Source organism: Malaclemys terrapin, chromosome 5, assembly GCF_027887155.1.
Source record: "Malaclemys terrapin pileata isolate rMalTer1 chromosome 5, rMalTer1.hap1, whole genome shotgun sequence".
NCBI lineage: Eukaryota > Metazoa > Chordata > Testudines > Emydidae > Malaclemys > Malaclemys terrapin.
The window spans coordinates 117,411,860-117,435,812 of NC_071509.1; the positions used below are offsets into that span (position 1 = coordinate 117,411,860).

Sequence of the window (23,953 nt, forward strand, 5' to 3'; positions counted from 1 at the left end):
GTTTTACCTGGAGTTTGTAACGAGATTAAAGCAGGTTATTGAACGGGACTTGGATAAACCATTTCTGTTTTACACGAATACGGCTTCTAACCCAATACTAGCTGTAGTGAGACGGAACCAAGGATGGGGGGCTCTTGGGATGTAGTCAGTGATGTTGGAGTCATCCCTTCCTGCATCAGTTTTGCATTGGGGGTGTGACATTATTGATATAATCTAGGACCATACAGATCATTGTTGCAACCACGGTCCTGTAGTGGCACCAAAGCCGGTAGAAAGGAGGTCAAATAAGGGCTCTAAGACAAGGTTCTGGTTAGGATTATGCTAGCTGGATGCATATATCATTGTTGTATTTAAAGTATTGGCTCTATACTGTCTGTATTTCAAAATCATGCTGTGCTTCTAGGTGACACCCCAGACAAGTCAGTGTCAGCTCTGCCTAGCCTGCTTGACGGCCCATTAAGGACCATCGGCTATACAACTGACCCATTGAGAGAATGCAAATACGCCTTGTAACTCAGCAAAGTAGGCAGGGACTTGCCCATGTGACTCCAGACTCCATTTTGCTGTAGTTTTCCATAGTAAGGACAAAGAGGTGTTCTTACACCTGGAAAAGACTAGAAAAGGCTGATGCCTCATCTCCATCTTGTCTTCAATCCTGCTTCTTACCTCTGGAGGGACTTTGTGTAGAGCTGCCGTTTGTAGCAAAGGACTGATGACCCATCCCAGCTGGGGATGTACTCCAGAGACTTGATTTGAACCTGCAGTTTAGTCTATCACTGCTGAAAGCCTGAACCAATAACCTTGCCCTTACTCCAGTATCAGAGGGGGAGCCGTGGTTGTTGCTTTTTACAGATTCAGACCGAGGCTCCTGGGGCACCTTTAAGACTAACAGAAGGATTGGGAGCGTAAGCTTTCGTGGGTAAGAACCTCACTTCTTCAGATGCGAGATGACTTGCATCTGAAGAAGTGAGGTTCTTACCCACGAAGGCTTACACTCCCAATCCTTCTGTTAGTCTTAAAGGTGCCCCAGGAGCCTCTGTTGCCATTACCGTATGTCATGGATCCCATTTAACCAATTCTCTCTCTCTCTCCTATATCTTTTTCCTTTTATGAAGAAACCTTTAGATTCTAAAGGATTGGCAACAGTGTGATTTGTGGGTAAGATCTGATTTGTATATTGACCTGGGGCTTGGTCCTTTGGGATCAAGAGAACCTTTTTTCTTTTGCTGAGGTATTGGTTTTCATAACCATTTGTCCCCATACCAAGTGGCACGGTTGGTGATACTGGGAAACTGGAGTGTCTAAGGGAACTGCTTGTGTGACTTGTGGTTAGCCCGTAGGGTAGGACCAAAGTCTTCTTTGTCTGACCGCTTTGGTTTGCGCAGCGGTAGAAAAACCCAGCCTTGGTCTAACTGCCCTGTTTTAAGCCATTTGTCCTGAATTGGCACTCTCACTTGGGTCCCACCAGAACCAGTATTTACCCCAGCTGTTGTTCCCCTACTGGGAAGGGGCCCAGAAATCAACCGTGTTCTCTCCTTTCGAGTGGCTGTATGGGAGGAGAGTAAGGGGACCTGTGGACTTGTTGAGGGACGAATGAGAGGGGAAGGCCTCCCCGATGGAAAATCAGAAGTGGAGTATGTACTGACTTTCTGGGAAAGCTTGCTGAGCTCATGGACTTGGCCGGGGAGAATTTAGCCAGGGCCCAACGTAAGCAAAAGGTCTGGTACAACCGCCCAGCGCGTTCCCGCTCCTATGCTACCGGGGACCAGGTGACAGCTCTCATTCCCATAAGAAAGAACAAACTACAGGCTGCCCGGGACAGGCCCTTTAAGGTCATCAAGCAGCTGAATGAGATCAACTATGTAGGGAAACCCTTGCGGCCAGAGTCAGGTGCCAGCACAGTGAGAGTCCATGAAAATGTTACATTTCTTCTGGGATGATTAGATCCTCAACAGCTGAACACATCTTTATGAAACTTAGTCAACCTAAGAATGGCCATACTGGGTCAGACCAAAGGTCCAGCTAGCCCAGTACCCGGTCTTCCACCAGTGGCCAATGCCAGGTGCCTCACAGGAAATGAAAACAACAAGTCATCATGCGATCCACCCCATCGCCCATGCCCAGTTTTGGGCAAACAGAGGCTAGGGACACCATCCCTCTTTCCAACAGATTTTGCAATTTAAAGCAGATTCACCCAGTCCCTTAACTGCCATCATAAAGACACACGTACATATGCTGGACGTGGATGTTCAAGAAGCAAACTTTTACATTTCTACCTTTCTTGTAGGACTCTCCGGGCCAAATGTTTAACAGACCTCCTTACAGGCTTCAACATTTGTAGGCAGATTTCTTTGCATGGCAAATTGATCAGTTACATGTAGTTTCTGGATTTGCTTAAGACTTTGTGCAAATGCCAAGGTTTGGTCCTAAAAGATCTGTTAGCTAGCAGTCAACAGGAAACCAAAACCTACTTCTAAAGCAGATAACTAAAAGTTACCTATTGACTTTGAAATATTGGCCCCACCTCCTCAGTATCTACTGCCTGTCCATTAGTCCTTCCCAGAAGGTCAGTAACAAGAGTAGCCACTTTTATACAGAAAATATGGGCATGCCAAGAAAAGACACCATCAAGGTGAGTTGTCCTAACCCCCTACAACAAGGTATCATGTGGATGTTAAATTGAGGGGAAGACAGTCCCTAAAGTAACAGATTTTTGTTTGAGACTTCCAGCTATGCACAACAGAAGCAGGAAACAACCCCCCTGCCCATCCCAGATGAAGCCCTGGCTGCAGCAATACATGCCTTTACCTTCCACTCTACTGCCTCAATCAGCCCAATCAAGATGAAGCTTCAATTGGTCCAGCATGCTGGCCAAACTCCTGACAGCATCACCTTGGCAACAGCTTATTAGGCCACGGTCAACGCTCTGGAGTGTCTCCCCAGTGCTGGATTTGCTTTGCGGTCCTAGGCCTAATCTATAAAGCCCCAATAATGTGAGCTAGATCGGGGCTCTGTGCAGCCCTTCAAGAATACACCAAGCCACACAGGAAATATGACTGACAGCGCTTGGGGGGGGCGGAAAACAAAACAACAACAAGCCCACCACTCACTGCACAAGTTACACTTCCCTCTGGAGCCGAGAGCCCTCACCTGTGGAGCATCCCTCTGCTGGGGATCAGGAAGAGCCCATATATTTTACAAAATAAAATGCTGGAACATCCTTGAAGGCCTGCCCCAATAGAGGGCAATGGGGCAACCGTCTATTTCTGGAATGGGACACATTTTGAAAATAGATCCCAGAGGGCTCATTTCTATACAGCAATGAACAATTCTTGTTCTAAATATAATGGTGTTAGCCACCTATATAAAGTATTCGAGCGATGGCTGTTTTACTGTTGGCTAGTGTAGATACATACCCAGCAGCACTTGGCCATGGCACCAGCTGCACTATTACCTAGTGCTTCTATTTTGTGAATTACACTGGGGGGGGATGTGATCCTTTAGTTGGGTTTATTTTCTTCTTTGGGGAATCACGGCTTGCTATGCCAGTGAACAAATGAGTCAGGGGATCTCAGGTCTCTTTGCACGTATGGAATAGGCACATGTATGTATACAAATGAACTGATGTCTGCATGGATATGTTCTGCTTCACCCCAACCCCCCTACTTTTTGCAGTCCAGCATCTTGAGAGTGACAAACACACAAGCAATTCTGAACCATGCAGGTTATGACCTCAGACAGTTAGTGAGCTGGTGAAAAAGGAGTATTTAAGAAAGCACATAATTACAGGAAAATTTAAATGCCACAGTTTTTGGCAAGAGTAGTTCAATCGGGGCTAAGGAAACTGAGGCATTTAGACATACATGCATACCTGGTTGGATGGTCTCTACACTATGCTGTTTAAGACCCTTTATCAAGGCTTTCCATTGGCATTTATACCTGGGAAGAGGAAGAGTTCTGATCTTAGGTTGAAATAATCCTGGGAAATGTAGTTCAGCAAGGGACTACAATCATTTGAATTCGCTGAATTGCAGCATCAAGTCTGTTCTATTATTCTGAGCTACAATGGCTCAGAACTACTCTACCACAAAAGATCCCACATTCCTTCTGCCTTTGAAAAACATAATTAGGGCACTGACAAACATTTAGTTTCAGATTTTCAAAAGGTAGAATGGTGGGAGCTGGCAGGTATGGGGCACTTTTGAAAGTCTGGCCGCTTCACTAAAGCGCCCAAATGGGAACCGAGCTCTTGAAAATGTGGCAACAAGGGATCAATTCTGCTACAGCACATACGTCCGGTGTCTTAGTAGTAAAGTTTCGCACTGGATTCAGGGGATGACTCATGGAATGAAAGTACTGCTCAGTGAAAGTAAAGGAGAGAGGAAGCCAGCCCTTAATGCACAGAATGGGCCTTTTCTAGTGTGGAGTTTATTGTGTGTGCAGCACAATTTATGTAGAATTAAAACAAACAAAGACAGTGTGTGCAGCACAATTTATGTAGAATTAAAACAAACAAAGACAACCTACAACCAAATTTGGGCTAGGCCAGGAGCTAAGTAAATTCAAAGGTTAGCAGCACAATTATTTATATGACTTACCAGCAATACTTATCCCATCCAAAAAGAAGAAGTTCCAAGTAGGCAATCTTGGAGTTCATTTCTTCCAAAGGACCTATGGAATATCGAAGTAAACATTTCAAAAGCACGTGCAACCTGGAGTTGTTCCCCCACCCCCTGAACCGTGTATCCAATATGGACAAAGTAAATCACTTCATGTTAACTTGCTGTTGAAAGAATCCCTTCTGCAGAGAGGGGTCTAGCAGCACATGTACTCACGCAATATAGAAGTGGCCAAGGTCAGTCAGTCAGTCATTTACTGGTCACCAAAGGTGCTGTCATCAGCTGGATGTAGACTAGGGCTGAGATACAGTGCTTGCCGTGAGGGGTAGGAAAAGAGAGAGCGGACAAGGAAAACTACAAAAGTGTAGTTGTTTCAGACACGCTGCAATTAAAGGAATTTAAGAAAAAGCATTGTAACAGAGTTTACTCACCACCCTGCACGGCCTCATGGCCAGGCATGGCATCACAGTATCCTTGTGGGGTAGCAGCCCTTGTCAACAGTCACTCTGGGGCTGTGGTGGTTTCTTTTAGATAACTCACCCCTCCAGCCAGGGCACAGTCTTTAGTGCGGATGGCTGACCCTGGAAGGAACAGACTAAAGTTCTAAACTCTCTTAATAGAAATCAGAAGCTTCCAGCCTCTCCACAGCTCTTCTTCAGCGAGGTCACATTCAGACTGCAGCCCCCTTCCTGGGCTCAGCTACCCTTGTACACCACTTGCTGAGGGCTGGTAGGGGAATCCAGTCCCAATCTCAATTCTGGGTTACAGCCCAGGGCCCTGGACTGCACAACCAAGTCAAATCCTCTACCCATAGTGCAGTTTTCCCTGCACCATTTCCTTCCTCACCTCTTTCCTTCCCTTCTCGGTCTCCCAATCTGTCCCCTGGGTGCTCACTCAAGCCCCTGCAGGCACCTTTTGACTCTCTGCATTCTCTTTCCTCCAGCCCTTCCTCAGCTGGGCCCACTCAGTAGTTAAACCTGGAATCACCTAATTTCTCTCAGGTGGGGCCCATTCTGTAATCAGGGCTGGCTTAGTCAGAGGCTCTCTATTATTATCTCAGAGCTCTGGATGAGCTCTGAGAGTTGATCTCTCTCTTTCCATATATATATAAAAAAATTATTGTCAGGCTTTGGCTCTGATCCTCTTACACCAATCACTGTAACTGACTTCTACTCTGGGTTATCTGGTTTCTTTTCATGATATTGGTCTCATGTTGGGCCAGATTCTCTCCCCCTTATGTTGACTAGTACAATACCCCACAAGCAAGCCCCATTGAAATCAGTGTTAGTAGAGTGAGGTATTACTCAGTGTGAGTAGGGGTGACAGAATCTTGCCTATTATGTCTAACTAGTCTTTCTACACGTAGCAATACCAATTAAAGGCTGTTTTCTAAAGATTACACTTTTAAAAGTAGATTTTTCTCCCTGCCTAATGCAGCTGCCATCTTGTCCTTAAGATGCAGCATGTTACAGTCACTCTGTTTTCTCGGTCATGGAAAATTTCTCTTTGTTCAGTCTTTGGGCCCAATTCTGAGAAGTGCTCAGCACCCACTAGTTCAGTGGGAGTTCAGGGTGATCAGGACCTTGCAGGAAGTGGTTAGTGTCTCTTAGGGTTAAGCCCTTTCTTCGATGTTTTTCCTTGACCTGAAATGAAAACAAATCTAGACCGAAGAGTATGTTTTACTCTGTGAGTATGAGCATGAAAAACATCCTTCCTGAGACGTGGAATCACCTTTCCCATAGCTTGGCGGTTCTTCACCTTGTGTAAGATTTTGTGTTTAGGTAACAACTATAGCACCTCTGTCTTGTCTATTTATGTCCTTCTGCTTGTACGTCAGTCTGTGTTGTGATTAGGGTGACCAGCTGTCCCGATTTTGGGGTCTTTTTCTTATATAGGTTCCTATTACCCCCCCACTCCCTGTCCCGATTTTTCACATTTGCTGTCTGGTCACCCTAGTTGTGATCCTGTGTGTCATATCAGTGCACTTGCATTTCCTCATACATTATACAAAGAAGTATCAGACAGATGTTCAAGGAGCAGATTTATACCACACAGATTTATACCTGGGGAGGATTGATGCATTCTGACTTGCATATTTAGTCTATGTTTTTGAAAGTCAGAAAATGTCAACATAAAAGCTAGTTTAACATTTGATTATTTTCCAAATGTCAGTTGCATTGATGCTGCAATTATCTGCGCATTTGACCATCACCAGCGTGAACCCACAGTCAAGTAACCGAAAACAATCACCCCACTAAATATGAAATTGGTCTTTTGTGAAAGGAGTTGTGCTGAAGGGTTGCCACGTTGTCAGAAGTTCAGACGAATATAGGCCGAGATGAGCTTTTCTTTTAGCCAAAAAGTTCCCCGAGGTTGGAAAGCCCCTCAAGAGAAATTAGGATTAAAGGGGTTTAGTTGATGGCCCTTACTGGTTATCTAACACAGTTTTGGTCTAACAGGGAGATGAAGCTATCCATAAAAGGAAAAGTACAGGCAAGCTTGACAGAGACCGAGAGAGAGAGGAAAAGGAGGAGAAACGATGTGGGAAATAGGCCATGACATTTGTTACGGTGCCATAATTGTTAGATGAACAGTAGGAGTAAGGGAAATATAGAAGATAATTATACAGACCTAGTGGGAAGATCTGTTATTTTCTAAAAGGTATTTCTAGACTGGACAGCCCAACAGCGTTTGGCATTTTATAAAACCTCTAGCTTGGTGAAACAGTTTTTATGATGGTGTCAGGACAATAAAGATAACAGTGTCTAGTAGAATGGAGAAAACATCCTCCCCAAAACAGAAATGGTGGAACAGTAAACTGGGTGCCTTGTATAAATATACAGGGATGAACGCGAAGAAAAAAGACACTAAAAATTGTGAAAAGAAACCACCACAGGAAAAATCCGTCTCTCGCTTAGCAAGAAAATGAGGCGAGAAACACAGAACACATGGGACCAAATGGGGCCACCTCTCATCAAAGCTCAAAAATCTGGCTTTGGGTGGACTGTTTTGCCCCTGAGCCTGCTGGGTTGCCAAGGAATAGCTGCAGTGGTGCTCTAGTGGTAGAGACAAATGGGGTTCCTATACACCTCATCCATTGGTTGTCACCTACTACAGCACAGAGCTGTCTAGTGGCTACACCCGCAGCCCTCCATTCTGTTGCAAAGAAAGGCACCACAAGAGTTCAAGGGCATAGAGACTTCCCAGCACACACCCTGCTCTCAGCACAGTACCGCTATTCTGCTTGTATTCTGGTCTGGTATATAAACAGAGGATAGGGCAGCATGTGTGACTTAATATAGTGGTTGACTAGTTTCTAAAATGTTTGGGAGGTTTCCTACTCTAGGAGGTGCCGGCTTTCATTCTTTTCCACAGCAAAACTGGGCAAAACGGAAGGATGTGTAATCTGATTTCATGAGGTCTTGCCCAAGAAAAGCAAGTATGTCTTAGACCACTTCACCTTTTTACATTGTAGAGACAGTCTCCCTTTGTACAGCTTATAGCCGGTCTAGAGTATCTTCTATCCTGAGATGCAGGACTGAAGGGGATAGGCCTGGGAAATACTTCAGTAACCGCAACACATTTTCAGTGTGTATATTTTCCTCACATAATGCGCTTGAACTGTTTTAAGCATTTTGCTCAATTTTACATAAGGTGGTTACATCTTTACAAAAGGAAATATGATTGTATGTATAATGTACACGTACAATGTAGCATGTGCAATATAAAGTGATGCTCCCTGGCCAATGCAATGTTATAACAAATATGTACACGTGGGACTCAGTTATGGCTCTAAGAGTGGGACGGGGGAGCTGCACTGCCTGAGTGGTGGAGGTACAGAACATCACACCATGAAAATGTTACATTTCTATGGGAGGATTAGACCCTCAATAGCTGAACACATCTTTATGAAACTTGCGGCCACCGTCGATACCGCCTCTGGCCTTGCAGCCAAGCAAGTCAGTATGTACAGCTTTCCTCTGGGTGTCTTCTTAGGGAAACGACCCAGACTATCTACACCTACATGCTGAAATGGAACCTCAATTATGGGGAGTGGCTGGAGAGGGGCCTTGACCTGGTCCTATTGCACCTGGGAGCCATACAAACTCTTCCTCAAAGTCTAACTTCTTCATTACGCCTATAGTGCAGAGGAGAACCTCCTGACAATCATTCCATCACACCGTTTTTAAGCTGTGCTATGTGGAAGAATCTTTTCATCTACTTAAGAGCCATTTGAGGTTATCCATCATCTATGACTTTAGGTCTTCCTGTGGGAAAGCCAGCCACAGGTAGATAAAAGGGGAGGAAAACTCCACCTATACATCCCCACTTAAGCTCACCTTTATCATCCCACTAGCAGACTTTCATCATAGAAATAGATGACCCGATGACTTCTGCACGGAACACAAAATCTTTCCACACAAAGCGCCTGAGTGTCCGCATCACTTCTAGGGCTTTGTGAGACCTGCCTTCTGGTCCCGATCAGCGTGGTTCCATTACAGCCACCCTGCCAGGGCTGCCCCAGGCTGGAACAATGGGTGCTGGGGGTGTGAAGTTTTAAGTAATAAGAGCCACCAAACCATGGTCTCATCGTATACTGGGTTTGCAGTTTTGTTCATTTGCTTTCAGTACCCCGCAACATCTTCCCCTGGGATTTCACCCTGGGGTGGAATACAGATGCCCAACACCGCTGGAAAATCATGGGAGAATGGGGAGCATAGCCCAGGACAGTCTGGGGGCTCTGCTAAGTCTGCTTTCTCTGCTTTGCAGTGTGTCTTTCAAAAATTTGAAGCAAAAGTCTCAAATTTCTTATAAAAGTGCAGGAAAACTTGGGAGACTCGAACCAAATTAATGTGCATAAAAATGTTTTCATGGTTTCTTCGTGTGATTTTTCTTTTCTTGTTGAATTAAAACACATTTCTCTGCAATGATGGAAACTCCAGCACAACAGTCTGCGCTAGGGCTTGAGATCCAGAAAATGAAACGTGACCACAGGAAGGGAAGAGAATTAAACAAACCAGAAGAATTCCCCTGCCCAAGCAAAGGGGAAGGCAAATGTTAAAAGAGAAGGAACCAGCAAAAGTGGTGAACACTGAATTTCAATTTTAAAAAAAATATTTGAATTCTTTCATCCCAGGGACACACTTGGTAAAAAAATACCTAATGTGACTTCTCTGCATAACCTCCTTCTGACCACATTGGAAATCATAGTCATCTATGTGGGTACCTCTCTAGCATGTTTTATTATCCTAATTGCTCATCCTGTTTTGTGATTTATTCTCAATTTTTCACTACTGTCTGCTACTTGGAGTGATCAACAGGACATGATATTCACACCTTTCAACTACATCTATTCCTCAGCTCCGGTATGAATATTAAGATCGGGAAATAACAATTAGTTAAGGTTTCATTTTCTCAGAGCACACTCTCTCCTATAGTTTCACAGAAGGAAGAGACCGACGGTTTGTGCTGTCTACATTTTAAATGTGCCGTCTAAATTGGTGGAAATGGTTAAAGTTGAGATTTGACAATATTTTTGAGGGGCCTAAACCTTTCCTCCAGAGACCCCCCCTGTCCCTAATCACCCCTAGGCCTCCCACGGCCTATCCAACGCCCCCATTCCCCATCCCCCGACTGTCCCGCCCCCCAGAGCCTCTGAACCATCCAAACCCCCCACTCCCTGTCCCCTGACCATCCCCCACGAGACCCTCTGCCCCTTATCCAACTCCTCGGCCCCGGCCCAGCACCTTTAACACACCGCTCAGAGGAGCGTGTCGAAGCCAGACACGCTGATGCGCCGATCCCCGCAGCCCCGCCCCCCAGAGCGCTGCTTTACCGTGTTATAGCCGAATTCCTGTTATAACGGGCCGCCTTATAGCGGGGTAGAGGTGTACTTCCCCTCCACCCCTAAAGTACTCTGACTTCTACATATGTAGTGTGTTTCTATTATGATCAGGGTTGCTATTCATTCATCTGTCCTCATGAGAACTATTTCTAGTATTTCAAGGTTTGAGAAGCTTCCTAGAGACTTTTAAAAAAAATATGAACACACTAAATGACTTGCGAGTTTATGTGTGGAAGAGATATTTTCATTTAATTTATTGAGATCAATTCAATGAAAATTATATTTTTTCCCTTTGTATTTCAACCATTCCCTATTTCCTTTCAGCTCCGGCTGCTGCAACTATTGAGGTTAAAACAGAAGGATGCAGTGGAATCCCTCCTCTCTGCCGATTCTTCCCACAGTGACTTCTAACACTCCAGAACGCTTGACGTGTTATGCGATACATTCACTCTGTCCTCATCATATAGCGGAGCTTGAGAAGTTTCCTAGAGACATTTATAAAATATGTGAACTGAGCATAAGACTTGTAAGATGATGAGGTGTAGAAAGATATTTTCATTTCATGTATTGACGTTAATAAAGGGAAACATTTATTTTTCCCTTTGTGTTTCAACCAACTCTCATTTCATTCCAGCTGAGGATGCAGTGACTACAGAGCTTAAAACAGTTGGAGGAAATTGTATCGTGCAGTGGATTCCCTCCTTTCTACTGATTTTTCCCACAGTGATTTCTAAGGCTCCAAAATGCTTGACCTTGTATTATGCAATACACTCACTCCACAATGACAGGTTTCAGAGTAGCAGCCGTGTTAGTCTGTATCCGCAAAAAGAACAGGAGTACTTGTGGCACCTTAGAGACTAACAAATTTATTAGAGCATTCTTAGTCTCTAAGGTGCCACAAGTACTCCTGTTCTTTTCACTCCATAATGAAATTCCAACTGTCCATATTACAATTTATGTGATAATACTCTGTTGATTTACTCAAAGTTTAAATTGCAAAATGAAGGATATCTATGCAAAAAAGTTACAAGAAAATTAAGAAAGGGTTAAACCTTAAACATTGTTGACATAATGCGTTTGCTATATATTTCTGTGGTTCAACTCTTCTCTGATCAAAATCTCATGTCTGAACTGTAACAGGCAGCTTAAGCACAGTATAACAGCATAACAAATATGAACTGGAAAAACTTTGCAAGAAAAAAAGATGTGCATAATTTTCCTCTAATGTCAGAACGAAGGGAGAGATTTCAGGTGGCCCCAAGGGGTTTTCAAGCCTCGAGTGTCTCTGAAGGGGAACGGCAAGGTGGCAATCTGGGAAATCTTCCTGCTGCTTTTGCAAAAATCTCTCTGAAACGACCTGAGGTGAGAGTTCCATTCAGATATTCCAACACAGACTCACCAGCAAGTTGGGCATGTGGAGACATGTTTGGTTGCAGTGATGGAAAATGGGACTCTCTGACCAGGAGGTAAGGACCATAGGCGTGCGCAGCACATTGCATTAGGGTGTGCACCCAGGGATTTTTTTTTTTTTTTTAAGGCGAACGTCATAAACGTCTGGGTGTGGGAGGGGGTGCTGTGTGCGGGAAGGGGCTCAGGGCAAGGGATTGGGGGGCTGAGGAGGGGGTGTGGGATGTATGAGGAGGCTCAGGGAAGGGGGTTGAGGTGCAAGAGGGGGCGGAGTGCAGCAGGGGGCTCAGGGCAGGGGTTCAGGGGGGGTGCAGTGTGCAGGAAGGGGCTCAGGGCAAGGGACTGGGACAGAGGAGGGTGTGGGATGTATGAGGGGGCTCAGGGAAGGGGCTTGGGGTACAGGAGGAGTGCGGAGTGCAGGAGGGGGCTCAGGGCAAGGGATTGGGATCCAGGGTGTGGCAGGGGTCTTAGGACAGGGAGTTGGGGTGCAGGAGAGGTGCGGCAGGGGGCTCAGGACAGGGAGTTGGGGTGCAGGAGGGGTACAGGGTGCAGGCAGGGGGCTCAGGGCAGGGGGTTGCAGGGCAAGGTGCAGGCAGGGGGCTCAGGGCAGGGGGTTGGGGGCTCAGGGCAGGGGGTTGGGGTGAGAGGTGCAGTCAGGGGGCTCAGGGCAGGGAGTTGGGATGCAGAAGGGGTGCAGGCAGGGGGTTCAGGGCAGGGGGTTGGGGGCAGGAGGGGGCTCAGGGCAGGGGGTTGCGGGGCAAGGTGCAGGTCGGGGGCTCAGGGCAGGGAGTTGTGGGGCAGGGGTTGGGGTGAGAGGTGCAGGCCGGGGGCTCAGGGCAGGGAGTTGTGGGGCAGGGGTTGGGGGACAAGGTGCAGGAAGGGGGCTCAGGACAGGGGGTTGGGGTGAGAGGTGCAGGCAGGGAGCTCAGGGCAGGGAGTTGGGATGCAGGAGGGGTACAGGGTGCAGGCAGGGGGTTCAGGGCAGGGGGCTGGGGTGAGAGGTGCAGGCAGGGGGCTCAGGGTAGGGAGTTGGGATGCAGGAGGGGTACAGGGTGCAGGCAGGGGGTTCAGGGCAGGTAGTTGGGGTGAGAGGTGCAGGCAGGGGGCTCAGGGCAGGGGGTTGGGAGCTCAGGGCAGGGGGTTGGGGTGAGAGGTGCAGTCAGGGGGCTCAGGAAAGAGAGTTGGGATGCAGAAGGGGTACAGGCAGGGGGTTCAGGGCAGGGGGTTGGGGGCAGGAGGGGGCTCAGGGCAGGGGGTTGCGGGGCAAGGTGCAGGTCGGGGGCTCAGGGCAGGGAGTTGTGGGGCAGGGGTTGGGGTGAGAGGTGCAGGCCGGGGGCTCAGGGCAGGGAGTTGTGGGGCAGGGGTTGGGGGACAAGGTACAGGAAGGGGGCTCAGGACAGGGGGTTGGGGTGAGAGGTGCAGGCCGGGGGCTCAGGGCAGGGAGTTGTGGGGTAGGGGTTGGGGGACAAGGTGCAGGAAGGGGGCTCAGGACAGGGGGTTGGGGTGAGAGGTGCAGGCAGGGGGCTCAGGAGAGGGAGTTGGGGTGCAGGAGGGTAGGCTGTTTGCAGGCAGGCCCGGGGCTGGGGATCTGGGCTCCCCCGCCCTGGCAGGCAGGCTCGGGGGCCGGGCTGGGCGCTTGGGGCCAGGCCGGGAAGAGGCAGCCAGGGTGGATCGCAGGGCGCCGAGCTGCTCCCAGGGCTGGACTCAAGCCCGAGGGTGCCGGGCCGGAGTCCCCGAACAGCGCCGGGGAGCGGAGCTCGCAGCCGGGCTGCGGGAGGGGGCCTGTGGGCCGGGCTCGCCCCCTGCCCCGGGCCTGCTGGGCTCAGGGGCGGCCTGACCCCCCGGGTGGTGCCCGGGCCCCTGGCCAGCGCGGGGAGCCGCAGGCGGGTTTGGGGCGCTGGAGGGGGGCAGCTGCCTTGGGGCGGGGAACTGGGGCAGCACCCGCGCGGGCCACCTTAAGCGGCTGTGTTGGTGCTGCCGGGTGGGAGGCTGCCAGGGAGCACATGGGGCTGTTAAAGCAGCCAGCCCAGCCCTGGGGAGGGGGAGCCCGGCTCAACGGGGTGCAGGCCGGGGGCTCAGGGCAGGGAGAGGGGGTGCAGGAGAGGTTCAGGCTTACCCGCAGCGGCGCGCTCCCCGCCTGCCAGGGCCCCATGCCGGGCCGCTCCCCGCAGCCCCGGGGGAGGGGCGGGGCAGCACAGGGCTCTGCACGCTGCCCTTGCCACGCCTCCAGGTACCTCCCCTGAAGCTCCCATTGGCCGCAGTTCCCCGTTCCCGGCCAATGGGAGCTTCGGGAGGCGGTGCCTAGAGCAACCCCTTAGCCCCAGAGACCTGCTGCCCTGATGGCTGCTTCGGAAAGCAGCGCGGGGCCTGCGGCACCACGGGGGGCAAATCCCGCGGGCCGGATGCAAAGCCCCGAGGGGCCAGATCCGGATCCGGCCCATGGGCATGAGGGTGTGTGCCCGGGCCCACCCCGTGCGCACGCCCATGGTAAGGACCTATAGTTTCCCAGGGTGAAAGGGAAGAGAGACCAATTTCTTTCATCAGAGACAAGCAGTTCAGCCTCAGTGCTAGCAGGAGAATCCATGTGGAATTATGGGGGTTTCAAATCTAGGACAAACTCACAAAGAAGTTTAGAAATTTAAATACCAACATTTTTAGAAGTACTAATCAAAATCAAGTAATATTTTATACAGGATTTAAAATGAGATGCGGTGGAATTTTAAAAGCTGTTACTATTTAGTCTATCTGTGCACTGTGACAATAGTTTCAGATCATTTTACGCCATTTGTAACAGGATCTTTATGTCAGTCATTTATTTATTGTTCCTATTTATGTAATTATCATAGGCATTTGTTTCTGATCAATAAATAATTATTTTATATAAAAGGGCAACCTATAGCAATAATGATTTGAATTAAATACCTATTGAATCAAAACGAAAAAAGGAGAAGAGAAAAGCCCTGTAATTGTTCAGCCTTAAAACCCCAATTCCAGAGAGTACTTATGCACGTGACTAACTTAAAGTACGTGAGCCATCCCACTGCTGTTAGTGCTCCAATCAGGAACATGCTTAAATACATTGATGAATCAGTGTCCCAGTTCACAATAATTCCATATTAAAAATAATAGTTACTGAATGATAATTAGCCTTTCCATTCAAACAGACCCCACACCACACCTGAACTCTGCCACCTTTTCCTATTCTACTTTTTACCAGGTTATTTTTCCCCAGAAAACCTTGGCCATTTGGATGTTTGGTGTAGTAGACGGTTGTATTGGAAGAGGCTAGATTGGTGCCCTTTCCCCCACTAAGCAAGAGTGCATGCATCCCTTAATACATATCAATTGTTAGTTTGTAATTAGCCTGTCCATACCCCATCCATCAGGTTTATGTGCATTCACATACCCTCTCCCCCCACCCAAATCAAATCAGGTTTGTATGTATCCAACACCTACGCACAATACACTTACTAGCACTGCCCCCACTATTAAGTTTGTGCTCGCATGCACTCTTATCAGGTTTGTGCCCCCACCGCCTGATCCCATTACCTTTGTGTGCACCAGATCCAATTCATTCTTGGGCATACACCACAAACAAAATTACATGTGAATAATGAGAGCAGGAAGAGGCCATTTTGTATTAGGATTATCAAAGTTTCTCTTTGTCACCTCTAAAATGCAGCTCCCCATTTGGTGGAATACATCAATCAGTTACTACTGGAATGGGGATGGGAGAGGCGGAGCAAGGGTGGAGTCGGGCCAGGGCTGGGGGTAGAGGGGGCTTGAGCACCCACCAGCGCCACTAGAGTCTGCGCCTCTGGGGGCTACCCCTTTTGCCCTCCCCCTACCGGCCTAAAATCAAGCTTGTGTGCTCATGGACTGCATGTTCCACCAACAGCCAGTTTTATGAGCACAGTGCGTCAAAATTTCAGTTGTAATGTGAATAATGACTAAAAGTTACCCTAAACCCAATAATTTAAAACTATTTGAAAAACAAAACAAAACTAGCCCTTAGACCGGACCTAGTGAGGATCTACCTCTCTACCAAATCTGGGTACGTAGACAGTATTCTGAAGAGTTGCTACTCAACCCTAGCACTGCCTAGGACAAATTTAAGCCAGACACTAAAACTGGAGATTTCTTATTTAAAGGTTTTTAAAAGAAGTCAAACAGCCACTACATTAAATGTTCCAATAGTATAAAAACAACTTGGGTGTGAGTTCTCACAATGATTGTCAATCTCCCTTTAGAGAAAAACCAGGAACATATTCCCCACTGGCAATCCCTTTTATAATGCAACCGAAAATACAGAGTTGCTAATAGGAGCCTCTGTACATTCAAAGTCAACAGATGGCGCCACTGCAGAAGCCTTTGCTTGTCTTTCCTCTGGGGTTCTAAAACAGTTTTGATGTGGGCCTAATCTTATAAAAATTGTTCTATGGACCCTTTCCTCACCTCTTCGAGATCAGGTAACACCTTCGTGGCAGGTATAGCAAATGCTTCCAAAGAAAAGTAGTACTAGGAACATATTGACAGTAATTTCAGTACTAGGAACGTGAGATCTGCCTGCTCACTGAAGACCACCATCAGGTCCTCCATGTGCCACCACCGATACATAAACCTCAACTTGGGACCTGCTGGTTTAGAGGCACGTACAAGGAGTTAACTCTGACAACAAATGCCTATCCTTTCTTATGGTGCAGGTTTTTTTCAGTAGCTGTGCCTATCGGTAGTAGTAGTTCTTTCCTGCTCAAGTCTCTCTGCCTTCTTTCATTCCTTGGTGGAGTGGAAACCTACAGGTTATATTGACAAAACACAATTACATTAAAATGAGAGCAAAAAACAAAAACAATAGACTGTATAAACAAGTCAAGGATTATAAACAGATTGGTTCACAACCTCCAAGATGTATCCCCCTCTCTGGTGGTACATGGCAGTAACAGAGCATGTGGGAGCCATACACATTCTTCTTCAAAGTCTAACTAAATCATTACCCCTATGGTGCAGAGGGGAACCTCCCGCCAATCATTCCATCACACTGTTTTTAAGCTGGGCTACATATCACAAATCAATTCATTTCCTTAAGAAGCCAGTGGGCGATTTCTATCATCTAGGATTTTAGGCCTTCCTGTGAGAAAGCCAACCTTAGGGGGATAAAGAGGGAGGAATACGCTACCACTAGATCCCCACTTAAGCTCGCCTTTATCCTACCATTGGTAGGTAGGAGGAAATAGTGACAGGTTTGTCTCCAGCTTTCATCCTAGAAAGAGATGAGGCTCTGGTTTCTGTACAGAACACAAGGTGTTGCCACACAACGTAATTTTTGTGCCACTGATATTGCAAGCTACGCCCACTAGAGCTGTGCTAGCACTGCCCCAGCCCAATGTGTGCATGCTCGCTAAAGGCCCCCCACGTGGATCATAACTGTACGAAGAACAACCCAAGAGAGAAGTATGTGCAAAAGCATCTTACTCCATGGCACCTCATCTCACTTCCATGTGGCACAAGTAAGAGTCCCGTGCAGATGGCTCTATCCCTGCACGAATCCTCTGCAGCAGGCTCTGAGCAATTTGTAACTAACTTTCCTCAAGCAAGAGACTAGCCGTTTGCATATATGCTGCAGGGGAGCTGGAACTAGGGGCACTGGGGTGCCCAGCATGAAGTGATATTAGCAAGCGAATGCACGGTTTCCATCATACATGGGGTTTACAGTGTTGTTCAATGGCTTTCAGCATCCCCACTATAAAAATTGTTCCAGACCCCTGAATTGCTGTTACCATAGGTGCCAACCCCTTGGGGGCTCCAGGGCTGGAGCGCCCACTGAAAAAAATTAGTGGGTGCTTAGCACCCACCGGCAGCCAGCTCCCTCCCTCCCTCCCAGTGCCAACCACCCGCCACAATCAGCTGTTCCACGGCGTGCAGGAGGCGCTGGGAGGCAGAAAGAGGAGCAGGGATGAGGCACACTCGGAGGAGGGGACAGAAGGGGGTCAGACGAGGTGAGGAGGGGGTGGGGTGGGATGGGAAAAGGCAGGGCGGGGGTTGGGGAAGGGGTGAGGGCAGGACCTGGGGAGCAGCGGGGGCGGCAAGAGGCGGGGCGGGGGTGGGAGCTTAGGGGATGGGGGCGGGTGGGGCCGTGGGCAGAGTGGGGGGGGTTGAGTAGCCCTGGAACCCAGAGGAATCCGGCACCTGTGGCTGTTACTGTACAGATTTCCTGAGAAAGGTGATTTGGCTCCCCTCCCATTACCCTGTGTTTATTTTGTCACCTTAGCCTGTCCTAGTATTCACACTACTTATTTCCCTCTCTCTTCAACAGCTTCCCCTGAACTTCACCCTGGTGGGGAATACACATCTCCAACACCCACAGAAAGTAACCGGAGAATGGGAAACATTGCAGCCATGGCTATCTGGGGGGTCTGGTAAGTCGGCCAGAGTGGTGGAGGTACAGAACGTCACAGCATGAAAATGTTATGTTTCTTCGGGCAGAATTAGACCCTCGCTAGCTGAGCACCATCTTTCGGAAACCGGCCATCGGCGGGCGCCCCCCTCTGGCCTGGCGGAAAGCCGACCAAAAGCCATATGGCTGCAGCTTTTTCAGGCCCAGCCGCCCTGGCCAGGCATTCCTTATCTGTGGCTGGAGAGTTCTGCTTCTGGGGCAGCAGCTTTCTGCTCACATACCCGATGGGATGTCTCTCCCCCTTTCCGTCAATCTGCATTGGCACCACACCCAGCCCTCTTCTGAAGCGTCAGTGAACACCGGAAAGAGCTTGTCAAAGTCCTGCTTTACCAGCACCGAGCCCTTGACCAGAGCCTCTTTCAGAGCACAGAGACCCCTCTGCCACTGCTTGGTCCAGACCACCTTATCTGGATTACCCTTCTTACATACATATCTCATCGCGGCGCTCCAGCCTCTGCTTTGCCCCTCCTGCCAACTCACAACCGGCCACCCGCTTCTCTTTCTCAGGCAGTGCCTGTCGCTGCTTCCCATCCGCCCTCCTCACGGTGCCTGCACCGCTTTTAGCCTCAGCCGCAGTCCCTCTCATGCCGCCATGTGGAAGCCTGGACCGAGCCCCCCGCCTCTGAGGTGCTTGCTTCATCTGGTCCCAACCATTCTGATGTTCCCGGGGTAGCGGGGTTCTACTGGCTGTGGGCAGCTCCTAGTGCCGCTTCTCCCCATTGAGCCCCCCTTTCCCTGAGGGCCTGGAGCAGTGTCAGAATTTCAAAGACCAGGGCCCCCGCCTGGGCATGTGGCCCTCTGCTCCTAAGCCCCGCCCCCGGATCGTGCCACCTCAGAGGTTCTCTCGGGCCCACCTCACAGTCGGCGCTCGCCGTCCTCTAACCTGAAGTCTCGCCTCAGTCTCGAGCTGACTCAGCCTCTCTCTCACACCGAACGCCCTCCCTCTTGAACCAATTCCCGCCCAGTCTGAGCCCCGCCCCCTGGTGGAGCCCCCTGTGGGCTCCGTCCAGCCCTTGTGTCTGCGACTAAGTTTTGGAGTCCTGGTGCCATGGCGGCAGGGCAGCGATGCACAGAGCTGCCTCCAGAGGTGCGAGGGGCGGATCTCACCTGTCAGGCTTCCCATGGCAGCCCCCGCACTGAGCCTGCCCTGGCCTCTTCCTACGGGGCAGGGGGAACCAAACCATCCCCTGCTGTCCCTCAGCAGTTCACAGAGCCTGCCTGCCCCTGCTTCCCCACTGTGCCAAGCTTGGCCCCATCCCTGCTGCTCAGGCTTTAGCACCAAGCCCACCATGGCTTCCCTCGTCCCCAGCAGCGCGGAGCCATCCCAGACTCTTTGGCAGAGCCCACCACCAGCCCAGGGAGGAGTTGGGCCACTCCCAGCCTTAGGCAGTGACTTCCCATTTGCACAGCCCGACTCCATTGACAGGAAAGAGAAACCAGGAGATAGCGACCCACATCCTCAAAGATGTTTGGGCCCTTCACTCCCATAATGGCTATGTACCTTGGAGGAGCTGGGCCAATATAGCCAAAAGATACAGCAAAAGCTTCTAGTGTAAAGAGACATCCCCTGCACAGGCATCAGAAAGGAAATGACCCGCACACTGAAATGTGCTGAGGTGCTATCTACACATCAGTATATTGAGTCCTGGAGGTTCTTCTTTTTATCCATAGAGGTTTAAATTAATCTTCTAGGCAAAGCCCTTTCAACCTTGATTTAATTATAGGGATGTGTTTTATAGTACACAAAAATAAAGAGCTTGTAATTTTACAATTCTATCTACAAGAGACCAAATGTCATAACCCAGTACCTTAAACTTTAAACCATTCTAGAGTTACATGGAAATTCTGTTCTTTATTCCCCCTGAAGAAACAGAATATATAGGGTTTGTATGTGTGTTTGAATCTTTAGCGATAATAATCCCAGTAGACAGGCACCTCTGACCAAGAAAAGGGCCGCTCAGGAATGCAGCAGGGAAAGATCCTTCTACCCCTGGGGCAACTGTTCCAAACCCCCCAGAGTGAACACACACACACATCCATATACCGGAAGAATATAGGAAAGGGAAATATTTCTTTCCACGGAGATGAAAGGAGAAAGATAACAGGGGGAAAGATGGGGGAAGTGGTAAAACAGGGTTGCGTTCATTACAAGGCCCCACTAGTACCACAGTCGGAAAGAGCTGGGGGGAGAACGGTAATTCTATTTTATAGAGGATTTTGCTATTTCAAAATCAGATTTCATTCTGATTTGGAATCATATTCAAAAATTTTGAAATTCTGTGTGAAATGGAATTGCTGATCTCCACTGAGCTCTAAAGCAGCCTTGTAGGCTGCCCCAAAGCTGGAGATCCTTGGACCCTTACAAGACCTAGCTCCACGGTAGCACACCTGGTGGGCTGTCCTGGAGCCATGGACCCTAAGAGCCCTATCTGGCGAGGAGTCACGAGCCTGGCAGCTGGGGCTCCCGCAACTTTCAGGCTCCCAGCTTCCCATCAGCCCACCAGGCAGGCAGCTGAGGAGCTGGGAGCCTGGAAACCCAGGTTCCCCAGCAGCGTGCCACATGGTCTATCAAGGAGCCCGGCAGCTGAGCTGTCAGGAAGCCAAGCAAGTTTCTGATGGAATTCTGCCTGGCCGGCAAAGTTCCATTGGAAACATGCTTGGTTTCTGGTGGATTCTGTCAGAATTGACACAGTCCTGCAGTGTGTTTCAATTTCAACAAAAGAGCAAACTCTGGCAATTGTTTTTTTCTAACAAGCTCCGCTAATTAGCAATGGAGAGCAACATGACACAATAGTTTTAAACAATAAGACCATCATAGACAAATCAAACAGCAGGGAAGATAATTTTTAAATAGGCAGAAGGTATGGTAATTATTCAGTGGAAATGCAACCTGCACCAACGCAGTCTTTGAGAGGTTTAGCCAACTTTACACCAGGTTAACTAGCAGCAACCTATTCTATTGAATAGTCAGTCCTGACAGATCTTTTGTTTAGCTGTGGAAGCCCTTTCTTTTTCTAGGTACGCATGATGACTCTGGCTGAGGTATGCTAGAATGGTACTTTGCTGAATTAAAGCCCTCATCATCATACCATCGGGTTTCAGGTCTCTCATAGCGGGCCATTCATCCTCTAAGAAGGAAGAAGCCAGTGCACCTGCGACTCATCAGCTGCCTCTGAATTGGGTTTAAGTGAAGGGGGAAAGGGGCATGTCAGAGTACCTGTAAACAGAGAAAAGACGACTATTGAATCTATTGAAGTCATGGAGTTCCCCTAGTGTAACTGCAACTGCTGCACACTTCTTCACGGGCTTTTTCTATAGCAGGCGAACAATCACCTAATATTGAGTATTTGCTTTCCAAGTTGCCCACTTTTGAATAATAAATCATAGGGCAAGGGTAATAAATAAAAAGCACATCCCCATGCATATTTCAATGGAACAAAAAGCACCTGGTATAGGAGAAATGAATTAACAAATGCAAAGAGAGAGAGGCTGTTTCAATTCATTATGCACAAGAGAGTTTTCTTCACAGCATTAGCAAAATTAATGCCTCCATAGTGAATTATATCTTCTTGCACCCTACCAAAGTTAATCTCTAGTTCTCTCCCACCCCTATAGAATCTCATTTTTAGTAAAAATTCTGTTTAGTGCTTGTAGATCTCAAAACACTTTACAAATGAGGTCAGTACAATCATCTCCCCTCCCCCACTTTTTTTTTTTTAAATGGAGGGGGACACTGGCACAGGGAGGCAAAGTGACCACCAAGTGACCCAGCAGCAGAGGCAGGAATAGAAACCAGGTCGCCTGAATCCCTGGCCAGTGCTCTAAACCACTAGACCACACTATCTCACATGTATTAGCATATTGAAAATTTAGTGCACCGTAAAAGTCAATTTCTGAGAAACTTGAGATTGAATTGAATATAAAAATATTACATTAATCTACTTTTTTAAAAATGTCTGAACGGGAAAGGTGCAGAAACCAGGGGACCTTGCTAGTTTTAGTCCAATCTTATCATAGCCACAATCATATATTGTGCTCAGGAAGTGAGCTTTAGGGCCTGCAGATCTCAAGCAATCTATAAGCCTGGGAACAGTGAAGGAACCAAACAAAGGCCTATTCTTGTGCACCTTAGAAGCTTTAGGAGGGCAACCTTATGCACCTAAGTGGCAGTGCGATCTCCATCCTCAAGATCACACTGCAGTCTGCCCCAAACGTGTGATCCAAGAGAAAAATCAAACTTGCACCACTACAGGGTAGTTACTTCCAACGACCGCATGAAAAGGGTAAAAAGATGTTAATTAAATTAAACGTAACAATACCAAAATTCTTCACAAGTTTATCAGATTCCTTTTTGTTTAGCCAAAGAAAGAACTGAGACTATACTTGAATGTATACATTTTATTCATTGAATTACATAAATAGTAACAAATACATTCATAAATAAGGAGTTACAGAAAGCAAAGCAATGTGATATGACAATCAAAGTTCAATCCATGCATTTAACATGGGGTCGTTATCACACTTTTATCAAATAGGTATAATCAGAGCTAGATAATTCATTTCACACATCAGAAAGCGGCGATTTTAGCAAAATCATCTTAATACAGAACAGAATTAACTACCCAGTGTAAGTCCTTTAATACAGGTCATTGTTCAACACGGAATTGGCAGAAGTAGAAGTTTCCCACAATTATTACACTTTGAAAAGCTCAATAAGGTTTAAGGAATCCCCTAAAGCTGCAGAAATGCTACCCTCTTGAAAGTCTCTGGAGATATCTTTATTCTGCCTGGTCATCTTCATCCAAGATTTTGGAATTAGGAATGACAGTAAGAACTGAGGTAGCCAGGTGGGTCCTGCATCCTTGTTGAGCTAAAAGTTCAAACCTCAGTGCTTTCAAACACCTACCCGAAATTAACTTTCACACCAATTAAATTGCACCAAACAGGCAACCTCAGCTTTGCCCTCTAAATACATCTACCAATGTACGGATACAAAAACATCTAGAATTGCCAACAATTCACACTAAACCAATACCAGAAAAACAGTCATAATCACAAAATACTGCACCTCTACCCAAATACCAAGACTTAACAGAAAAATACCTATCTAAAACATCCGCATCATCATCCTTTGAATTCAATAAGCGTAAAGGACTACTAAAACACCACTACTGCCACTTCCACCAATGGACACAACTACTAAAAACACTCTCACTTCTGACACAATAGGTGCAAAGTTAATTTTGAATGTGTGGTACACTTTGGTTGGTGTGACCGTTTAAGTAGAGCAGGTGTTTGAAAGTTGTGAAGTGCGGAGAGTAACTGCCAGTTGCCAAAACATTTAGTTTTGTTTGCTTCCTTTGAGAAATGTGTGAGAAATACACAAGTAAGGCGTTACCTGGAGTAAATGTTAATTTTCTGAACCTTAACTTTATTTGAAGAGTTTTGGGGGGAGAATTGGAGGGGAGGGGAGGATTCAAATGTATACCTTCCCTTAAGTCACATCTTTGCACTTCCAGTAGGAAATGATGATTTCTTAATAATAGGAAGTTATAATTCTATACAACTTGAGTGTTTAAGGTCCATGCATTTCAGATTCACAGTTATGCCATGGTACTGACACTTCCT

The 23,953-nt window shown here is 47.7% G+C and overlaps 1 long non-coding RNA gene across 1 annotated transcript; it reads right to left on the reverse strand.

Annotated features, from left to right (window-relative positions):
• Positions 1-10,703: 10,703 nt before the first annotated feature.
• On the reverse strand, positions 10,704-15,182 carry LOC128838141 (uncharacterized). The gene is made up of 2 exons (XR_008445106.1): positions 13,988-15,182; positions 10,704-10,949 (listed from the first exon to the last, which is right to left on the reverse strand). It is a non-coding gene; the product is annotated as an uncharacterized LOC128838141 (long non-coding RNA).
• Between the last annotated feature and the right edge of the window lie 8,771 nt (positions 15,183-23,953).